The sequence below is a fragment of the Cupressus sempervirens genome, chromosome 3 (assembly GCF_028749045.1).
Source record: "Cupressus sempervirens isolate cs-2001-9-10 chromosome 3, ASM2874904v1, whole genome shotgun sequence".
Classification (NCBI taxonomy): Eukaryota; Viridiplantae; Streptophyta; class Pinopsida; order Cupressales; family Cupressaceae; genus Cupressus; species Cupressus sempervirens.
Window position 1 is genome coordinate 1,061,164,529 of NC_143120.1, and position 21,825 is coordinate 1,061,186,353.

General features: G+C 36.3%; 1 pseudogene; it reads left to right on the forward strand.

Annotated features, from left to right (window-relative positions):
- Positions 1-21,397, forward strand: part of LOC149570395 (receptor-like protein kinase THESEUS 1 pseudogene) — an 87,343-nt pseudogene extending 65,946 nt beyond the window's left edge.
- Positions 21,398-21,825: the final 428 nt, after the last annotated feature.

Here is a 21,825-nt window from a genome sequence, read left to right on the forward strand (position 1 = left end):
GGTATTCATGAGCTTACTTATTTTTTCAGCCTCTGTAATAGCATTATCCAAAGGATCATATTTATTATCAAAACAATGAATGAATTCTAAGACCCAAGAATAAACTCTCCATTTTTCCTTTTTAGTTTCCTGCTCCCACAATGCAAACTCATTCCTTATAACATCCTCTAGATAATAAGAATCGTGCTTGACCGGTCCCAACTTGATTCTATGCCTCAACATCTGATTGAAAAATCCCTCAGAATCAAAAAAATGGGGATGAGAGACAGCCATCATATACTGCTCCAAAATTTTATGCAAAAAGATCCATCCCCCTTTTGTAATCACAAACTGATGGGCCACTGTGCAGGTAGGGAAAATTGACCCTAATTTCCTTTTCAACAAAAAAATTTCTTCCACTCCCCCTAACTGCCATAAAACTTCAGCCATTCCCACCTTCAAAGGAACTTGGTAAGGAAAAACATGAGGGTTCCTCTTGAAACCATAGATTCTAAAAATAGTAGAAACAGGGTAGTGGATGATATCTCCCTAATCATGTGAAACTTTCAAGTCATGGGGGTTATCCATAGGCCTGATGAGACTCATTAGTACCCTAGGGATTCTGGGATTGTCACTCAATATGAGGCATCTCAATTTAGCAGCAAAATATCTATCAAATCTAACAAAACTAGCATTACTTGCATCCCATGCCATATCTGCACTCCACAACTGGACTGGTAGTATTTCCCCATTCTCCTATCTATTTAGTTCCATCTCATTACCAAAATATGTCACTCCTTTGAACAAAAACATATGCATTAATAGAGAGTAGTGACCAAAAGTTTTTTCCACCTTGCCCTTTGCAATCCCAACTAAACCAATGTGAATTTCTTCAGCCAAAAAGGAAGCAAAATCAAAAATAACATCTACACCGAAGGAAACAATCTGAACCATCATGTACATGAAACCAATGGGCATAAATTCTTGCTCATCTTCACCAAAAACTCGGCATAAGGTCCTGTATATCTCTATAGCCCAGGAAGTGAAAAGACTCTTCTTAAAAGGCTCTCTAGAGGCTACAATAATTACTGGCAAAGTTCCTATTGTACCAATATGTGCCCTTAGTGCACCTCCCCTAATTACATCCCTCTTTGCTTTATATTCATTATCTAATTCTAGCAGATTGATTTGCACATGGTAGTCTGATAATGGTTCTAGGTGAAAAACCTCTCTAATTTCTTCACGAATAATCGAGACTAGAGGCACACCATCTTTTCTTCTTACAACCCTAATGGTTTGGTCATAATTCTTAGCAATGGCTTCAAGCAAATCATAATCCATGAAAACACTTGGAACTACTAACTTTCCCAAATCAAAATTCCTGACATTAGCATGCACGACAGACAACTTTCTTTCTGAAAACCACTTTTTAAACAAGATAAGGCTAGTTTGAGTAGTTGTTGCATCCCTAACCCAGTTCCCCTTGTCATATAGGCCATCACCAATTTTAAGCCTAGGGTTTAAGGAAATTAAATTTTTAACTTGTGTAGGCTATACAATAGATTCTGGAAGTAATTCTAATAAATCATCGTGGACATTCCTATCCATATAATTAATTTGCCCAGAGAAGGGTTTCTTAGGAGGCATTTTGACAGTATTGAGAGAATTGGAATGCCATAGAGGTTATAATATGAGTACTTACTTGACTTGCTGAACTTTTTCTTCTCTAAACTTCTAAAATTTCTCTCGAACGATAGAAGAATAGTTTCATGTCTTTACCAGGCTTAACACGACACAATCAATCAGGCTCTTGTGCTAAGAAAATTTGCAATCTCTATTCACGTGGGATTGGAATTAATGAAAATCTCTGTGTTATTCTCTGTTTCTCCCACACATGAAGCTTTCACTTATCATAAATTTGTCGAATAGAAAAATAGAGTGGTGTTGCACTTTATTTTTTAAACTTGTGTCGTTGATCCTTGAAAAATCCTATGATCTGGGAATTACAACTAAGCTGACTCAACTTTCTTCTTAACACATTGGCAGTCAAGCCAATAAAACACCTCCACCTCTACCTTTCCTTCAAGGCTGGCGCTTCAAAATGGGACCATGCATGACTACACACATGTGTCATCAACTCACTAACTCATTATACATAATTCTCGAGCACCTTTCCACAACGAGCTAGTGATGATCATTGATCTTACTTTAATCGTGTGGTAGATAATTGAAACAACCTTTAAGAACATGATGGTGGGTCCATTGCTCGTTAAATCAGTATACCTAATTTTCATACATCTCTTTATAGCGAGTCAACGAGCGTCATCGATCCAGACTTGATCTTGTGGACAGCAATTTTACTTCAACAGTAGTGGGCCACACTCGCTAACTCGCTATACTTAACTTTGGAGCACTTCTTCATAGCGAGTCAACACCACCTTTTGATCCTGGCTTGATCTCACGATCAAAAATCTTCCTACCTAGTATATGGGAAGTGGGTCCATGATATCGCTGTCCATGATATGGGCCCTACAGATTTCTACCAAGCATTGGTCGAAAGTTCTACCAATGAATGGCAGAAAATGCACTAATAATGCCAACATTTTTTGACCACCGTATTCGTTGAAGTTTCGACCAACCTACTAGATGGTCAAATTTTTGAGCAAAAAGTTTTCAACTAGTGCCATCTAGTTTTCCACCATGCATTGGTTGAAATTTTGACTAATGCCCCGCAGATTTCTACCAAGCATTGGTCGAAAGTTTGACCAACGAATGGCAGAAAATGGCTCAACAACCTGGACATTTTTTGACCAATGTATTGGTCAAAATTTTGACCATCTAGTATGTTCGTCGAATTTTTGACCGGAAAATTATCGACCAATTTGTTGGTCAAATTTGGTTGAAGATTGGTTGAAAAATGGGTCAAAATTTTGACCAATAAAGGTTGAAAAATAAGCCCAAATGTACTAGTGCAAACTAAGTACGTGGATCCTCCCATCCATCAATAACATCATAAGACCATCGTGGGTCCTAGCCATCCCCTGTGAATAACATCCCAAGCCACTGACCAAATTGTCGGTACTTTCATAATAGGGATGTCACTACTAAAAACATGCACAATATCAGCATAAGAAAATCTAATATGCTAGTGATAACACATAAGATAATCCTACAGTAGATAACATCACCTATCACATGCTAAAAAATAGTAAGCAACAAATATACTACTAAATCAAATAACATCATCTAATCATATGCTAAACATAATGATAAGGGAATGCATCAAATAAAATAACATCATCTAAACATGATATACAAGCATCCCAATGAAAGCACAAATCACAAGAAAGCATACTCCAAAACTCGAAGTATCAAGTGAAGACATCCAACAACGGTTGCACTAGGACAAAAGATCATCTCTATACATCGATCCCTAACAGTGGTGAAGGTAGCTACACCTCCCAACCACATGGCACCCATAGGTCCACACCTGCCGTGCTGATGGAGATAATGATCAAACCACAAACACACATAAAGCACAACATCCAAGGCTAACACTCACGTCAGATAGTATGATGGTTGCAACCAAGAACCTAAGACAATGCAAGGAGTACAAGTCTTGGTCAAACACTCAAAAGGCTACTAAGTATGGGCTGACATCATGGAGAGTTGCTTGGCATCAACAAGCCCAAGCTTGGATCATGTGTGGAAACTCTCGCAAGGTACTTCCCTCTCAAGGTACTCCCTTGGAACCATCACACGAAGTTTTATTATCTTAAGTTTTATTACCATTCACACATTTTCTTTAGTTATCACTTCATCAAGCTCCTCTCAGCCATACCCATGGTATCATGATTGCTGGGCTACGAGATAGAAGCCCCCTCCATATGCTACCCTACCCTACCCATGCTCATCCTACGACAAGTGCCCGTGGGCATGCATACTCCCATCCCAACCCCAATGATCATAACTTTCGGCAAATCCACAAAAGATCGGGCCTCACAAGTCACCCAAAAAATGTACACACACGTGCTCATGTGTGGTGCACCATCATCACAAAGATCATAACACAAGGATAGGAATGAGAACACAATGCAAAACAAAAACCCAACCGAAAGCAACTCAAGAGGATAGATTCTACATGAATCCCAAAGCCAATAAAACCATACATCATAAAATCACTCAACCGGCCTCAATCTGATAGTATGGATTCTACATAAATCCCAATGATGTAACAAGATCAAAAGTCATGAACTTACTCAACTGGCCTCAATCCGAGAGAATGGATTCTACACGAATCCTAGTGTCCATAACAAACCATAACAACAGGTATAAAATCACTCAACTGAACACAACGTCAAGAGTACAGATGCAACACGCATCCCAATGCAACATAAAAGTGCAGAAGTGGTTTGACTGATATCCAAACAGATCATCCAAGTCCATGACCCACATTGTGCCAAAAAAACTCGAGAAAACAAGGTGACACGCAAAATGAGGTAAAAACCCCAATTTTTAGAAAAATTCCAAAATTAAAACCCATTTGGCCTTTGGGTTAAAAAACCCCAAAAATCCAAAAATAAAAGGAATCAGACACTGTATGCAAAAATGGCCAGCATAATGGCCCAAAAACCCAAACCCTCATCCCAAAAAATAGAGAAATGTTCATACTCGCCCAACCGGGTAGAACTAGCATACAAAAATGGAGGGGAACACTAGTTCTCAACCTCCAAACAAATTGCTACCAAAAAAAGAAGCAGAAATGAAGTTGAAACAATAAAATGGGAAAGCCCTACCTCACAGCCAAAAGAGAAAAACGAGAATCTAAACCAAAAAATAAATATCTCGCAGAAGTAGCTGAAAATTGTGGCAATCCAAGGTTTCCCCGAGCTGGATCCAACGAGCTCAACCTCGCAACGATCCCACGCCCGTAGCTCCCACAATGAACAAAATAATAAATCCTCATGAAGAGGATTTTGGGTTTTACTCTCCAACTTTCCAATTCAAAAGTGAGAAGTGAGGAATTAAATTCCTTTTTGGATACTTATTCACTTTTCAGGTGAATAATCGATTAGGGCATTTAACCAGCCAATCTAGTTAAACCTCGAATCGACCCAAATGAAAACAAGCTATTCCTGTAAATAGGAATTCATCTATGTCAAAGTTGCCAGAAATCAAAATAAATCAATTAAAAAGCCCAAAAAACCCAAAACCACATAAATCTCCTTAATAACTTTCGCGATAATGCGAACCTCTAAATGCACAGACACGCTTACTGGTCTAATCACATAAAACAAATAAATTCGGATTTAATAATCATTGAAAGGTTTAGTTTAAACATTTTAATAAAGGATACGTCGACCATATAAGGAAAAAATTGGTAAAATATGAATGGATGAATCACTAACTCCATGTGCCACTGCCAAGGATAAATCCTGCACACTAAACAACACAATCAAGTGCAATTGTATATAATAACATAGCCGAAGCAATAAATGCATTAAATCACCTAATTTAACCATTTAATTGATTATATTAAAGTAATCTATTTACATCACTCACGTTCGCTTAAAGCATAACAACACAAGAATGAAGTAAATAACCATAGCATTAAATCCATCACATAACATAATCAAAGGTATGTCCAAAAACCAGATAACTAGATATCATCATAAAACACACTGTCATCTCAAAATGGCATCGTCATGCAATATGATTAATTGAACAACATAGTAGTCTAAAATCTATGATACTGGAATCAAGGTGTAACATCTGACCCTCAGGTCCTCTCAAATATAAAGCATCACATAAGAACAAATATCTCTCAGATCAAAATATAACAAGGTAAATGACTGCAGCACATAACCAAATAGTCCCACATGAACAATCCATTTCTAATTACTTAAGCATTTAATAATGATTGATTATACAATCAACAAAAAGACACTTAAAACACATAAGCAAACATAGTCATAAACATGATTAACCACTGCTACAGGAACCTAGTCCAGTGTAGCATGGTAATAGAACATAGTGCAATCTCTGCACACATCTTAGGGTAATCACAGAACAACCTCATGATACCACATCGATCTTGGTAACCACTGGCACAAACCTTAGTGAACCAAAAATCACAACATAATCTCATAGATCAGTCAAAAGCATAAACAAAGCAATTGATACATAAATATAAATCCAAACACCTTGATGATGTAGACCACTCAGGGTCACAATCATGATCCCATCACAACAAAAGATCAACAAGGTTGCATCCATCAGGATGACTTACAAAAGTCAAATGGGAGAGGCACTACAATCCAACCAAGCTCTCTAGGAGTGTTATCCCAATCCTCTATCTCTCTCTAAGGCTTCCATATGACGGAGACTAGGTCATCAAGATGGTTCCTCCAATGCTCCATCTTACCTAGGTCTAACTGGGTAAGCTACCCTCTATATCTGCATAAATACAGCTCCATTGACTCTCGTGCATCCTCAAAAATTGGTCGTGTCATGGGCAAGTGTTCCCATACCCAGATCTATAGCACATATACTCCAATGGCCATACTCCTTTGCTCATGATACACTATCTCATGCATCTCATAAAGAATGTGTGCAAGCATGCACTGGCCCCATCCGAATTGCTCACGAGAATCGAGCATCCTTTGAAGCATGATACCCCATCAACACTCTAGCCCATGCTATCCCCTATCAGGCACCAAGAAGTAGCTGATGAAAATGGCTAACACTGATGCCAACTTGTGCATGGTCCCATATGTATGGACAAGCTCATCCCGTGTGATGGCTTGCCCTATCACTAACTCCTGCTAGAAGATAGCTTGCAATGCCTCCATCCCTTCTCGTGGCACTATATCATACATAACTTGTGGTCCATGAAAAGGTATCCACAGTATCCTATAGATGTCCTTTGATGTTATAGTCATCTCTCCTTATGGAAGATGAAAGATGTTCATCTCTGAATGGAAATGCTCCACCAGTGCTGTCAATAGGCCATGATTCACTAGCAATGCTTGGATTTGGCATAGAGAGGCAAGTCCCAATCTATCAATGTGTGCCATATTGGCATCATCTAAGCTCCACAACAAAGCTTTGTATGATGGATAGTGTGATCTGAATGCGATGTCATCAAAGACCATCTACACACACGAACAAGAACACACAAATAGTCAGTACTCACTCAACAAGTGAGAAAGATGACAATAAAAACACAAATTTTGGATGAAACAATAAAAAATGTAGTTTTTAAACACTAGAATTTTTCATGACAATTGATGTTCTCACACGAGAAAATAAGTCCTTGCACGAGGAAACACAATCTCACATGAGAAACAATGAGAGTCTGAGAGAAACGTGCCCAAAATCCCACACATCTTACATGAAAGGTGGGTATCTCCTACACGAGATTCGCCATCAACACACACAAAGAAACACTGGGCTTGTGGATCTTCACGCGAAGAAAGATTAGGCTCGCATGAGGAAGGACACCCTTGCATGAAAATTGATTGACCTATTCTAAAAACATGATAAAAATGTGCAAAAAGTACATCAAAATGTGCACAAAATTAAATATGAAGCAAGTTTGCTAACTACTCACCAGAGGTCCATAGTTTGTTGGCCGGTTGTGTCGTCTGGAGTGCTCAAAACGGTGCAAATGCACTAGAACTGCCATACTCTCTTCTCCACTAAAGACAAAATGCACAAATGATTTGAAAATGACCCCTTGGGCACTTATATAGGTTTAGACCTAATTTTTCAAATTGCTCCAATTTGTGCAAAAATCACCTCTGGCTAATTTGACCATTTTGAATCAATTTTTGGGATCAAATTCGAGATTAGACTCACCTAAGCAGCTAAAAAATGAATTTTAAAATTTTGGGACCGACGCGATCGAATGCTTGTGTAGTCCAAATTTTGTTGATACTTTGAGAATCTTGGAACCTTTTCAACTCAAATTTCTTCAAATTTTCAAAATTTATTTTGGAAAAAGTCAACTATGGTCAAAATTGGTCAACTTTTGGTCAAACGTGGTCTTTGGGACCTCAAAATCATGATGAAGTGACTTTGAATTTTCTTCTGATCATTTTGTTCTCCTTTATATTCTGCTGATTCTTCAATTTCTTCTGTCTCTTCAACTATACTACTTTATTTTATGTTTCTGGTGTGTCATCTTTTGATTTTGCTCCTGAGGGGGCAGGATGATTACATCATTGAATCTAAATTTTGGCTCAATCTGAATCTTTATGGCATCTTGTTCCTTTTTTATGTCCTTATCACTCGAGGCATCTCATCACTAGGGGTATGTTGTTCCCCTCTATCTGGCATTTTTTTCATCTATCTTATCTTTCCATTAGCTAATCACATCTTATAGTAGTCTTTATCAGAGTTTGATAGATAGGTATTGGGGTAGTCTAAACCCCGACTCTTGAGGATCAAGCCTCATTATGGGGATGATTCTACAGCTCATGATTGGATCATGTTATCTTTAATGCTTAGGTATCTAGGTGTTTTATCTGGATTCCTTAGGATTAAGCTCCATTCTAGAGGTAATCCTTAAAATCTTATCAATCTTAGGTATCTAGGTGTTCTATCTGGATCCTTAAAGGTTAGGCTTCATTTTTTATGATGAGATGATGGTTTCATTTCAAGGAGATCAAAATCTTTATGAAGGATGAGTCTAGATTGATTGAGCTAAGTTGGTAATTAATGTGTTCTATGTGTTTGGGTGAGAAACTAAGGTAGAGGAGTACACTCTTTCCCCTTGAGGGAAATCATAAACTTTGACCCTTATCTTTGAACCACCAGTCCAAATCAATCCTTTAGAGGGCTTTCTAGAGTGATCCAACCTCCAAGAATGACCCAAGTGAGCACACTCCTTTAGCTAGTGATTCCAACTAACTATAATAAAGAAGTGTTGTCGAGAAAAAGACTCCAAAGCCGTATTAATTTCTTTCCCTTGATTCTTGAATATCACATATCAAGGAGAAAATTTATCTGTTGCATTGGCCAGCGTCAACCCCAGTCTTGCTAAGCAAGTGTGTGCACTCTTAGATGTTGGTGTGGGCTGGTGGTGTCAACTCCACTTATGGAGCCACCAAGGATTAATATGAATGAAAGCCAAGTAAAATCCTTTTAGCTAGAAGCTACCTAGTTCACCTCCAAAAGGAGGCATAATCTTTGTGCAAGGAGGGGGAAGAATCTCTCCTATAGAACTCACCATAAGCATGCTACCCAGCATTGGAAGGTGGTATATGCACTTGACCCCTGCCACAAGGGTGTTCACTTAGTGTATATGTTATTGAGCCCTTTGAATAAACCAAAAACATGGGTGCCCTCTAGGGGGTGACATGGCTGTGTGAGGTGCATGCATGCACATAAGTTGTGGGACAAAGGTTTTGCCTTCTCTACTATTTTCTATTTCTAGCGATAAAGCATGTTTGTTATCGAGTCCTAAACATGTCCAAACCTACCTAAACAAACTGAAAGTCAAGACTCCCCTATCCCTCTCAATTTCTTTGCGCTCAGTTGGATTGTATTTGACTACTGCTTGCTTCCCGTGTCCTATTGAAAATACTTTGTCTTGTTTGAAACCCAAAGCTATTTCACAAATCTAGAAATCAACCCTATAATTTGTCTATTATCTGTCAAACAAACCTCCAATCTATCTAGAATATTCCAAAACTATCAAAATCTCTTCAAAATCCAAGTCTACTATTTGTCTGGTTTCAAAATTTTGCACACAATTTTACAACATTTTGTGTGAGCTGTCATATGTTCATACAGGTCTATCCAGATCTTCACTCAAGAATTTGCATATCTCCGCACAAGATCTTGCTGATAACCCTTTGTTTTGTTTTCCAAATTTTTCACTTCTTCATGTGACCTGGAGCACATCCTCATGCGATCTTAAATTTTTGATCTGAGTCTTCGTGCCTGCCTATGAACTTTCTCACGCACCTCTCAGAGGATCTTTACCTGAGACCTTGAGCCAAATTGTCAAATTACCTTGTTTGAAAACCTTCCATCTGCATCTAGTCTATTTCCTACATCGAGTTACCTCTTCTTTGTCTATAAACAATATGAAATAGTGACATTTTTCTTTACTCATGACTTGTGGTCTATACTTTAACTAGTCTCATCTCTCATTGTCTTGTTCCTACCTTCTAGTGTTTGCTATACTCCATGTCATGAAAGTCATAATCCTTGGCTATTCTAGCCTTCACTTAGACTACTTGTGCCTTAGTATATAACACTCTTCCTTTTGGTTTTTGAGACTATTTTTTAGTGTGATCCTTGTCTTAATTTTTTTGCTTCTAGTCCTTGTCTATGATTGTCGCAACAAGAAGTGGAAATGTGTTTTATCCTCTTAGACTTAGGTGATGTTGCGCTAGGGGTCATAATCATGGCAGAGCTTGCCTTCCATTTTATACATGGTCTGCACCTAGTTCATCCAATGAGAAATCTTCACAATCTCCCTTGCCCATTAGATCACCTTGAGTCCAAGAAACATTCTCCATAAACTTACAACAAACCAGGAACCCTTTGTATCAATAGGATCCTGAGACTAGAAATGGTCCCATATCTCTAAACAAAATGTCTAATTTCCTATTCAAAGGACCTTTCCAATTACAACATACTAAAACTAAACACATTACTACAATGGTCGATCATGAACTTGAACATGGTAGTCACAGGAGACACCAAGATCCACCTAGGAATGATAGAGAGAAAGACCATGACATAGATGAGGAATAGGAAGAGGTGGAAATACTTCCTGAACACATAGCAAAGTGTCAAAAGGACAAAAACTTTCAAAAGGTCATGGAAATCTTACTCAACGAGGAGAAAGAAAAGTACTTTCTCAAACTTTCCCAAGAGGGAGCGAAGCTACCTCTCATGACCACTATAACAGATAATGGGTTAGTAGCTCCACCTCCTCCAACAACCCAAGTAGAAATAGAAAATTAGAATACAAAGGAAGGAGAGTATCAATAATTGCATGTTGATGAAGTATCTGAGGAAGGAAAAATAATAGAGGAAATTCCATAAGTTCCCCTAGATATAGAGGCCAAATCCTTAACCCAAAAAAGCACACAAACTCCTTTTGAAGATCTTCCTCAACATGGGATAACTCCAGAGAGAAGTAATAATGAAAAAGAGCCTACTTCAAAACCAACTTCTTTAGCTATATATATGCCACCAATGGGGATCACACCATTATAGCTAAAGAAGGAGGTCATGTTTCTACAAAAGAAGAAGATGGAACTAACATAAGAGGAGGGAATGAAAGAGTTGATAAAACAAAGAGGCCTAAGCCACCTAAGGGTGATGCTAGAAGACTTATCTTCATCATAAAGAATCAATATAAGGACCTTCTCATACATATTGCCATTCCTTCTCCTTATATTGACACCAAAGAATTGACTCCTAAGGATTACAAAATGAAGGAGACCATATTGGGAAAACCCATGGTGGAAATAGAGAAAGTGTTGATCACTACATGCCTCAAGCAAGTGTTCAAAGTTGATAATGCTATGAAAGTAGAATGAGCTATTAAGAGGTTACTTGAACGAAGTGATGGGACCCATTGACCTAGATAATCATGACATCACTATGGGACCTATACTTGGAACAAAATAGATGGGTCCACTAATGGATTCATTTTTGGATGCATGTCACCAATGACATGATAGTTTTGAGGAAAGGGGAGTGCAAATAAAATAGGAGAACTTGAATATGTTGCAACATATCCAAACTAATGTCAACAAGTTGGTTTCCATTATAAACCAAGATTTTGGGCTGATGGATGAAGTGCGTACCTAGGTTAAAAATATGCAAGCACTTAGATCTATTAAGTGACACATGGAGGGATGATATAAGTAGGGCCAAAGGCAGACCAAACTTCTCCAAACAACCTTCAAGAGTAAACATAGTGGAAAACAACACAATAAAAGAAAACACATGAGATAGAGGAACAAATGCTTTCATAGATTTGTCAAATCATCAAATACATGCCCAGTTGTGAGGCCTTCTAGATTACGACCAACATTAAAATTAAATCTCAATCCACAATGAAAAACTTCGCATTCCCAACTTACTTCTGCTCTTCCTACACTTCTATTCTCTTACTTCATAGTCCCTAAGACTCTACCCAAGACAATTTTAAGTACATGCATGACAACAAGTCAGCTTGATATAGATACAACAAAATAAAACCTTACATTAAATGCCAAACAAGCCACAAGTCATCTCTCAACAAAACATGTATCACAAAATTAAATGCAAAGGTTGGCTCTAACTAGAAACCACACATAAACAAATTGATAAATAAAAGACCAAACATAATGTTGCAACTTGGTGAACTTGGCAACCAAAGGAACTAAAAAACCAAAGGAACTCAACAACCAAAGGAACTCGAAAACCAAAGGAACTTAGAAACCATTCTGAACTTGGCAACCAAAGAGAACTCCGCAACCAAAGGGACTCGACAACCCCTCTGACTCAACAACCAAAGGATAACTTGGCAGAAACTGTGAACTAAGAAAACATATAGAACTCAACAATGCAAGACATTGCAACTTGACAGAAACTAAGAAAATCAACAAACACGTAGGATAGTAATACAACCCAGGATGCTTGTGCATCAGACAATCAGGGTTGAAATAAATGATTCTCTTAATACTTTGAGATGCCACAACTAGAGCTAAATCCAACTTAGATTGGGAAATCTATGTTGCATCTTCAACTGATCTATTTTTCCACTTTACCTAATACTCATAGTAATCTTTTCCTCTTGTGCTCTTACCAATTTTTTGATCCAGTATCTGTTCAACCTCTTCAATTTTCTTCTTAAGATAATTATCTAATACAAAAACTTTATCATCTAACTCATGATATTTGTACAAATTAGCAACATTGAATATAGGAGATATATCCATGTCATTAGGTAACTCAACTTCATAAGCATTTCCACTTTCAAACTTCCTCAAGATCTTACATGATCCAAACTTCTTCATCTTCAACTTACTATATGTTCCAATAGGAAATCTTCCTTTCTTCAAATAAACCATCACCTCATCACCAACTTCAAAAACATGATGTCTTTACATTTTGCTTATACTTCAGATTACTTTGTCTTAATCTTGACTTTACTTCCTCATGCAAAGACTTCATAAAATCAAAAAAATCTTCCCCTACATCACTTCTCTTTTCTTCACCAGCAATATCCCTTAAAATCTAATATCCCTTTAGGCTATGTTCTAGTGACAATCTCAAAAGGTGTTTTTCCTGTGCTCCTATTCACAGAACTATTATATGTAAAATCATCTTGTGTTAATACTAACTCCCAATTACTTGGCTTATCTCCCACCAAACATTTGAGAAAATTATCCAAGCTTCTTTTCACAACTTGTGTCTATCCATCTATTTGTGGATGGAATGTAGAACTAAAATTCAACTTAGTACTCATCTTCTTCCAAAAAGTCTTCCAAAGTAACCAACAAACTTACTATCTTTTATCAAAAATAATACTTTTTGGTGATCTATGCAGTCTAACAATCTCTTTAAAAAAATCTCAGCAACATGCTTGGCATCTGATGTCTTCTTACAAGGTATGAAATGAGCCATCTTAGAAAATCCATCCACAACATCAAATATAGAATCATACCCCTTCACTTTCTTAGGACAAAAATGGGTGTATACAATCAACTATTTTGACTTACTCCTCTTGAAACTTGACTAACTGCAAAACTCCTCACAAAATTTTGAGCATCCTTATACATCTAAGATTGATAATGTTGAAAATATAAGAGGAGTAATTGAGACAGGAGGGGTGAATCAATTACCGCTAAAATTAATCCTAGATCCCTTAGATGTTAGCACAAAACATAAACTCTATTATATTTATTGTAGCTTGATAAACACACAAGCACTCAATAAATACTGATAATATGTTGTAACTTGATAAATGCTTAACATTCAAATCTTAGGATATTATCTATGATTAACTTTAATTAACTTAGTTTCATACACATGAAAGAAATAACATGAACACAAGTGACACTAGGATTTAACATGGAAACCTAATTTAGAAAAAACCATCAATCACAACTAGTTATTCATTTTCACTCTTCTGAAGTGATCCCTGTTAGGAGCCAACCCTATTAAAGGTTACAAAATACACTATTAGGTGTGACCATGTTAGAGGATTTAATCACCCTATTAGGAGTAACCTTGTTAGAGGTCTTTGGACACTTCAATCTAGAAATGCCACCTTATTAGAGGATTTACAAATAGTTGTTAAGCCAACTCTATTAAGAGATTTAGATCACTACTACAATATTTAGAGAATAACAATGACATGACTTGATTTTTGATGCAACTATATTGTTTATTTCAAATCTCAATTCTGGCTCAAATACTTGATCTTTCCTGATCAAATGTATCTTTGTAGATCCTCAAGGATATTATGCTTATCCTTCTAATTTTCTTCCTCTAAGCATCTCTTATTCTTCCATCTAATTTCACATTCAATCCTCAACTTGACTTTATATTAATATCATACACATTGTCAAGTCAGCTTGAATATATCTTAGAATAATCAATATTTATCTCCTCATTCGACTAGAATCAACAAACAAATCCATTAAACTTAATATGTCAAAACAAGAAAATCCTTCTTTAGCTGATCTTGTTTAGTAGTTACTAACTCAAAATTAATTTTCCTATGTTAACCAAGTGAACTTGGTTAACACTACATCTTAACAAACTTCTTTTGGTAACCAAGTGAGCTCGGTTAACACTAGTTCCATCCAGCTTTCTTTTGTTACATGAATGAGCTCAATTAACACTCAACTTTTGCAAACTTATCTTCGATGCCCAAGTAAAATTAGTAGGCACCACTTTCTAAACTTGGAAATCACAGGAATTCTTAGTAGACACATGAAACTATTTTCATTTCTTGAGTGAGCTTGACATACATTGACTAGTAAAGATATGATATTTTGTGTAACATCATAGACAATATACAATTAACTAATTATTTTCAATAATCTCCCTCTTTGGCATTGATGGCAACATAACATGTCATGATACAATGATATTTTAGAGAAAAATAATGGTTTCATTTGATTCTCATCCATGAGAACTCCCTCTATCAGTGTAAACTCCCTCTACATTCAACTTATCCCTTTGTCAACAAAATCTTCCATTTTAGCATACTTCCCTTTAGCATCATTCAACTTCTCACTAAAGAAAGAAATAGGTTTACCTTCTAGACTCAATACAACTCCTATTGCACTACCACTTGCATCACATTCAATTTGAAATACCTTATTGAAATCAGACAAAGCTAATACAGGAAACTCAACAAGCTTTTGTTCAAAAAATCTCAAAATTATTATCAGCTCCATGTGTCCACTTGAACCTTTTTATCTCCTTTCATTTTCTTAATCATAGCATTACAAACATAATTGAAATTCCTTATCAACTTCCTATAAAAACTAGCCAAACCATGAAATGATCTTACCTCACCCACATTCTTAGGTGTAGGCGATTCCAAAATTTCTTTAGCCTTCTTAGGGTCTATCTTCAAACCATCAACTAAAATCACAAATGCCAAATACACAACCTCTTCTTGCATAAAAGAACACTTTTTTAGATTAATCATCAAATTTTCCTCTTTCAATCTCTTCAATACTTGTCTAACATGCTCAAGATGTTCTTCCTTAGTCTTACCAAATATCATCCAAATAAACAATCACAAACTTAACCAAGAATCTCTTGAGAACCTTATTCATCAACCTCATGAAAGTACTAGGTGCATTAGTCAAACCAAAAAGGCATTACCAACCATTCATACAAACCATCTTTTATCTTGAAAGTAGTCTTCCATTCATCACCTTCTTTGATTTCGATCTGATGATAGCCACTCTTCAAATCAATCTTGGTAAAATGCTTTTCTCCACTCAAACAATCCATTATGTCATCCATCCTTGGCATTGAAAACCTATATTTCACTATGATCTTGTTAATAGATTGGAATTAGTACACATTCTCCATTCTCCATTCTTCTTAGGTGCTAATACAATAGGTACAACACATGGACTCAAAATTTCTCTGATCAAACCTTTCTTCAATAACTCATGCACTTGTTTTTTAAGTTCTTGATTTTCAGTTGGTGTCAATCTATATGGTGCTTTATTCAAAAAAATAGCTCTAAGAATCAGATCCATGCAATGAATTATACTTCTCATTGGAGGTAAACCATCAGGTATATCCTCTACAAAAATATCCTTATACTCATTCAACAATTTTGTAATTTCCACTAGCACTTAGTCAATACTACCAATTTCTATTGTCACTCATTTGCTCCTAGCTTCTATCACTCAATTTCTACTTATTAGTGATTGGTTAGTACTATTTTCTGATACTTGGTTGCTATTGGCACAACTTGGTCTCCTAGGAATTATGGAAAAAAGGATTTGGTTTTTTGTCTTTTCCTTTTCAAATTTCTTTCCATTAACCATGAAAATTCTCATAGTTGTACAATTAACCTCATCTAGACTTTCAATCAAAGGAAACAATATTTTCCTTTTTCCATTCACCCAAAGAGTATATTAATTCAATCTTCCATCATGTATAACATATCTATCATATTACCAAGGTCTACCCAACAAAATATGATAACAATCCATAGGCATAATATCATATAAAACTTCATCAAAATAATGTCCAATCTTGAATTTCACAATACATTGTTCACTTACCAATATCTTATGCTCATCTTTGATTCATAACATATAATAAGATTTAGGATGCTCCAACCTCTGCAATTGCAACTTTCTAACCAATTATTCTAATGTCAAATTTTTATAACCTCCACTGTCAATGATCACCTTGCAACATTTTCCAACCATCTTACATCTCATCTTGAAAAGACTTCTCCTTAGAATAGGTTCCACTTCACTTCTTTTATTACATAAGGTTCTTCTCACCATTAGATTTTCTCTAGCCTCAGGTCCACTAGGTGAACCCTCATTGTCTCCTTGAACCACAAAATTTATGTTACCTTGGTCACTTTCAGAGGACACTCAAAAGATCTATGCCCTTATTTACCACATCTGAAATAATTATCATGAAAACTACCTCCAAAATAAGAATTAGCTCTTCCTTGGTAAGAATCAATACCTTGATAGGAATCATGACCTTTCCACTTAGTCTTTCCTTTATCATCATTCTTCCATTCACATTTTCTCTTATCCTACATAGAATTGTTAAATATACCACCTTCCCCATAAGATTTACCCTTGTCTCTCTAGAATCTACCACCTCTACCTCTTTATCTTTTCTCATGCTTCTTTTTCAAGATCTCCTTGGCTTTCAAGGCATATTGGTTTGGTTCCTCCACACTTTCCAATTGCACAAAAATTATCTCATCTTGAATTCCATATCTCAATCCATCTAGGTACATAGAAATTTTCTCAACATAATTATCCACATGTCAAGATCTGGTTTCCAATCTATAGAATTCCTTAGTATACTACTTTACAGTCATGTCTCTTTGTCTCAAATTTTGCATCTTTCTCAACAAGATAAATTGGTAATCAACAAGAAGGAACTTTTTCTTTACCTTGTTCACCATCTTTGGCCAAGTATTGATCTTCTCCTTTCCTCTCATTTGTCTATCAATTTGTAAATGCTCCCACCATGGTGAGGCATGTCCATTCAACCTTGTAACTACAATTTTTACCATCATATTATCAGATGTTTTTTCATACTCAAAGAACTTCTCCATTTTAGAGATCTAACCCAACCCAACTTTGGTATCTAATTTCCCATCATAAGGAAGAACTTCTATAGTAGGCTTTGAATTTTCCCTAGGCAATACTCTCAACAACCTTTCCTCATCTTGATCTTCTTCAGGTTCTAGATTAGGGTTTGGTGTTGTTGCTTCATTTCCACTCACATCATCAAGATGTACTCCTTCTCTCTAGGTTGTCTCTACAACTTCTAATCTAGCTACAATTTGTCTCAATGTATCCAATACAATATTGTTAGCATTTCCTCTACCTCAGACCATCTTCACAATTAGGTTCCTACAAGATTGTAACCTTTTGCAAGTTATAGGTCAAATTCATAGATATGCAATCCTAAAACTAAATTAACTTAGGGTTCTATATGATCCAATCTCCATAAGGATGAACCTCTAGCTTTGATACCACCTAATGTAGGGAGGGATGAGATAACTAGAGCCAAAGGAACACCCAGTTACTCCAAACCACCAATGAGAGTAAACACAATGAAAAAAACAAAAAAACAATAAACACAGGAGATAAAGGAATAAATGCTTTCATAGGTTTGTCAAATCATCAAATACATGCCCAACTATGAGGCCTTTTGGCTTACGACCAACATTACAATTTAGTCTTGATCCACAATAATGAACTTTGCATTCCCAACTTTCTTCTTCTCTTCCTACCCTTCTATTCTCTTACTTCATACTCCCTAGGAATCTACCTAAGACCATTTTAAATACATGCATAGCCACAAGTTGGCCTAATGCAGATACAATAAAATAAACCCATACATTAAATGCCAAACAAGCTACAAGTTGACTCTTAGAAAAAAACCTATCACAAAATTAAATTCAAAGGTCACCTCCAACTAGATACCACACATAGACAACTCGAAAAATGAAGGACCAAACAAAATACTATAGCTGGTGAACTTGGAAACCAAAGGGACTCGACAAGAAAAGGAACTCAACAACAACTCTAAACTTGAAAGTAACTGTGAACTCAAAAAAAATAGAGAACTTGGCAATGTAAGACAATTGCAACTTGGCAGCAACCCAAGATGCTCCAATATGATTAAGGGACAAGCGTACATGATACTGATGGAAATATACTTAGACAAGCATCTAGATAACTGTTAGTGAACATATTGTCCTCCAAAGAAATACATACAAATTAACTCTTAAATGCCTAGATACAAAGACTAACTAAGCACAAACAGTTGTGTTGCTTCGCTATTGAAAAGCATAAGTGACCTTTGAATTAATTGGGTATAGCTCCTTGTGTATGATTAATGAAGAATTCATAGAAATACAAATACACATTTTTGTTAACCAGAAAACATGAAAGACCGACAAACATTCACTCGTAAACACAACATAGATGTGAAGAAACTAATTAATCAAAAGAAAAAAGAGAGTGAATGATAAAAAACTCATTTACCCAATTATTACATTATAGGAGAAATTCAAAAAGGAAGACAAATTATTCTCTTCAAACAAACAAATAACTAAGCCCAAAGTCTTAATAACAATCTCAGTGACAATCATATGTATCAAAACTTCATTTAGAGGCAATCAAGATAATTTAAAGATTGACATTGACTAGAAAGACAACACACAAACCCAAAGTTCTGATACACTAAAGCTTTCCTCCTCTAAAATACAATAAAATAAAGAAAAATATGTTCCTTGGCACACACAAATAACTTATTCGAGAAAAAATCTACTCTTGTGTAGCACGAAGTCCATAGAAAAATACAATCCCCTTCCTCTACATTATAATCAGAATAAAATAGAGTAGAAAACTCCCCCTCTTGAAAGCCCAAAGTTTATAGAAAAAGGGAAGTCTTGTTGAGATAATGGGTGTGTTGGAAGATTGGAGAGATTTTTGGAAGATTAGTTTGATGATGATATGTTGCATTCATGACTGAGTTTGTCATTGATGTCAACATAGCATTGTTAATATCTTCTATGGTATCTGACAGAAGAACAATGGAAAGATCAAGTTGATATGGATAGCTAGTTGAACATGATAACCAACCCACATTATGGGAGATACTTCTGAGTATCTGGCATATGCAGTTAACATTGGAAGCAAAAAGGATAAGTTTAGAAGAAGTTATGTAAGTTTTGGTGATATCTGTTCTAAGATAGAGTTTATAGAGGCATGTTCTATTAAACTTGTTATATCTCTTAGTAGAATTGATATCTTTAGGAGCAAGGTTGAGGACATGGAGAAGACATGTTGACGATGACATGAATAAGATCATTTGTCATAATTATGCATGTACAGAAAGTTATTCAAGTTGCAAGGTGAAAGATTTGTGTTATTGCTAAGTGTAACATGTTCTTAATGTGGTCCTATAATAATTAAGTGAGAAGGACTAATAGCGAACTCAAGGAATTTTTTAATGGACTTGGTATAAAGGAAGGATATTTTCATTTATCATGGTATAGCTATATGTGTAGTGGAGAGTGTAGAATGTGAAGTTGAGTAAAGCAGTGCAGAAGTAAAGGAAACTTCATTGCTAAGGTTTTGTTGAGTGATCTAAGGTTTGGTATTTGGATCTGAGGTTTGTGACCTAGTCTATAAGGTTTGCTAGTGATTGGTCCAGTTGATAGGATAGAGGAAAGAATAAGGAAATGTAGACATACTTTTAGTACCCCTATTTCAAAATTTCAATGTTTGGTTGTCCTGGTCAGTTTTTCAATAAGTTGCCTGAACTCTCTTTAAACATGGAAGTTCAAATATCAGAGTTTCGATCAAGGTCTATATCTATAGGTTCAAACTTTAGTTTGGGTGTTTGGTGATATTAATGTCAGAGTGTAAATGTGGAGGAAAAGGCCCTTGTGATGATCATAATAGTTTTGAAACAAGTTGTCAGCACTAAGGTTATTATGAATGAGGTGATTCAAATATTATTATGATGATCATGGTAGAAAATGTCTTAGCTCCTGCATGGTTGCCTCTTCCATTGCATGGAGGAAATTCTCATAGTATGGGCAGTAAAGTTTTAATGATATCCCATAAGAGTGGCACTAGGAGCTACGTGCCTTGGTCGGTACTTTACATTTGCTAAAATTCAGGAAGCCACAAATAAATTTGACGAGAGTTTGCTTCTGGGTGTTGGTGGATTTGGAAAAGTATATCAAGGATAGCTAGAAGATGGAACTAAAGTCCCTATCAAGCAAGGTAATCTGAGATTTGAACAAGGTCTCACTGAATTTCAAACAAAGATTGAGATGCTCCCAAAGCTTCACCATCATCTTCTTGTATCTTTGATTGGTTATTGTGAGGAGCATTGTGAGATGATTCTTATCTATGAATACATGGCCAATGGGCCTCTTCATAGTCATTTGTATGGCTCAAATCTCCCCCCACTTTCTTGGAAATAGAGGCTTGAAGTATGCATAGGAGCTGTAAGGTGTCTTCACTACCTTCATACTGGAGCAGCTTAAGGTATCATTCATCATGATGTCAAGACCACAAATATTTTACTTGACGAGAATCTAGTTTCCAAGGTGGTAGACTTCGGCCTTTCAAAGACTAGACCCACTCTGGATCAGACACATTATTGTTGGAGGTCCTATGTGCAAGACCGATGCTAAATCCAGTTCTTCCTAGAGAGAAAGTTAATATAGTAGAGTTGGTAATGCATTATCAGAAAAAGGGCATGCTTGATCAGATCATTGATTCTCATCTTGTTGGCACCATTAATCCAGGCTCTCTCAAAAAGTTTGGGAAGACGGCTAAGAAGTGTTTGGAAGAACAAGGTATTGATAGGCCTGCCATGGGAGATGTTCTATGGAATCTAGAATATACTTGTCAACTTCAAGAGATAGCAATTAGGAATGATCTAGATGAGAATAGTACAAATCATATTGTAGAGATTCCTTTGTGATACACACCAGCCAATTGAGAAGAAGCCACAACACAAATAGTTCCAAAAGATAGCATATTCAAATCTAAGGAGCGATAGAGATGTTAAGAGCTTGTGGGTCTGTCTCCAGTTGCACATATGTACGTGGAAAAAAAA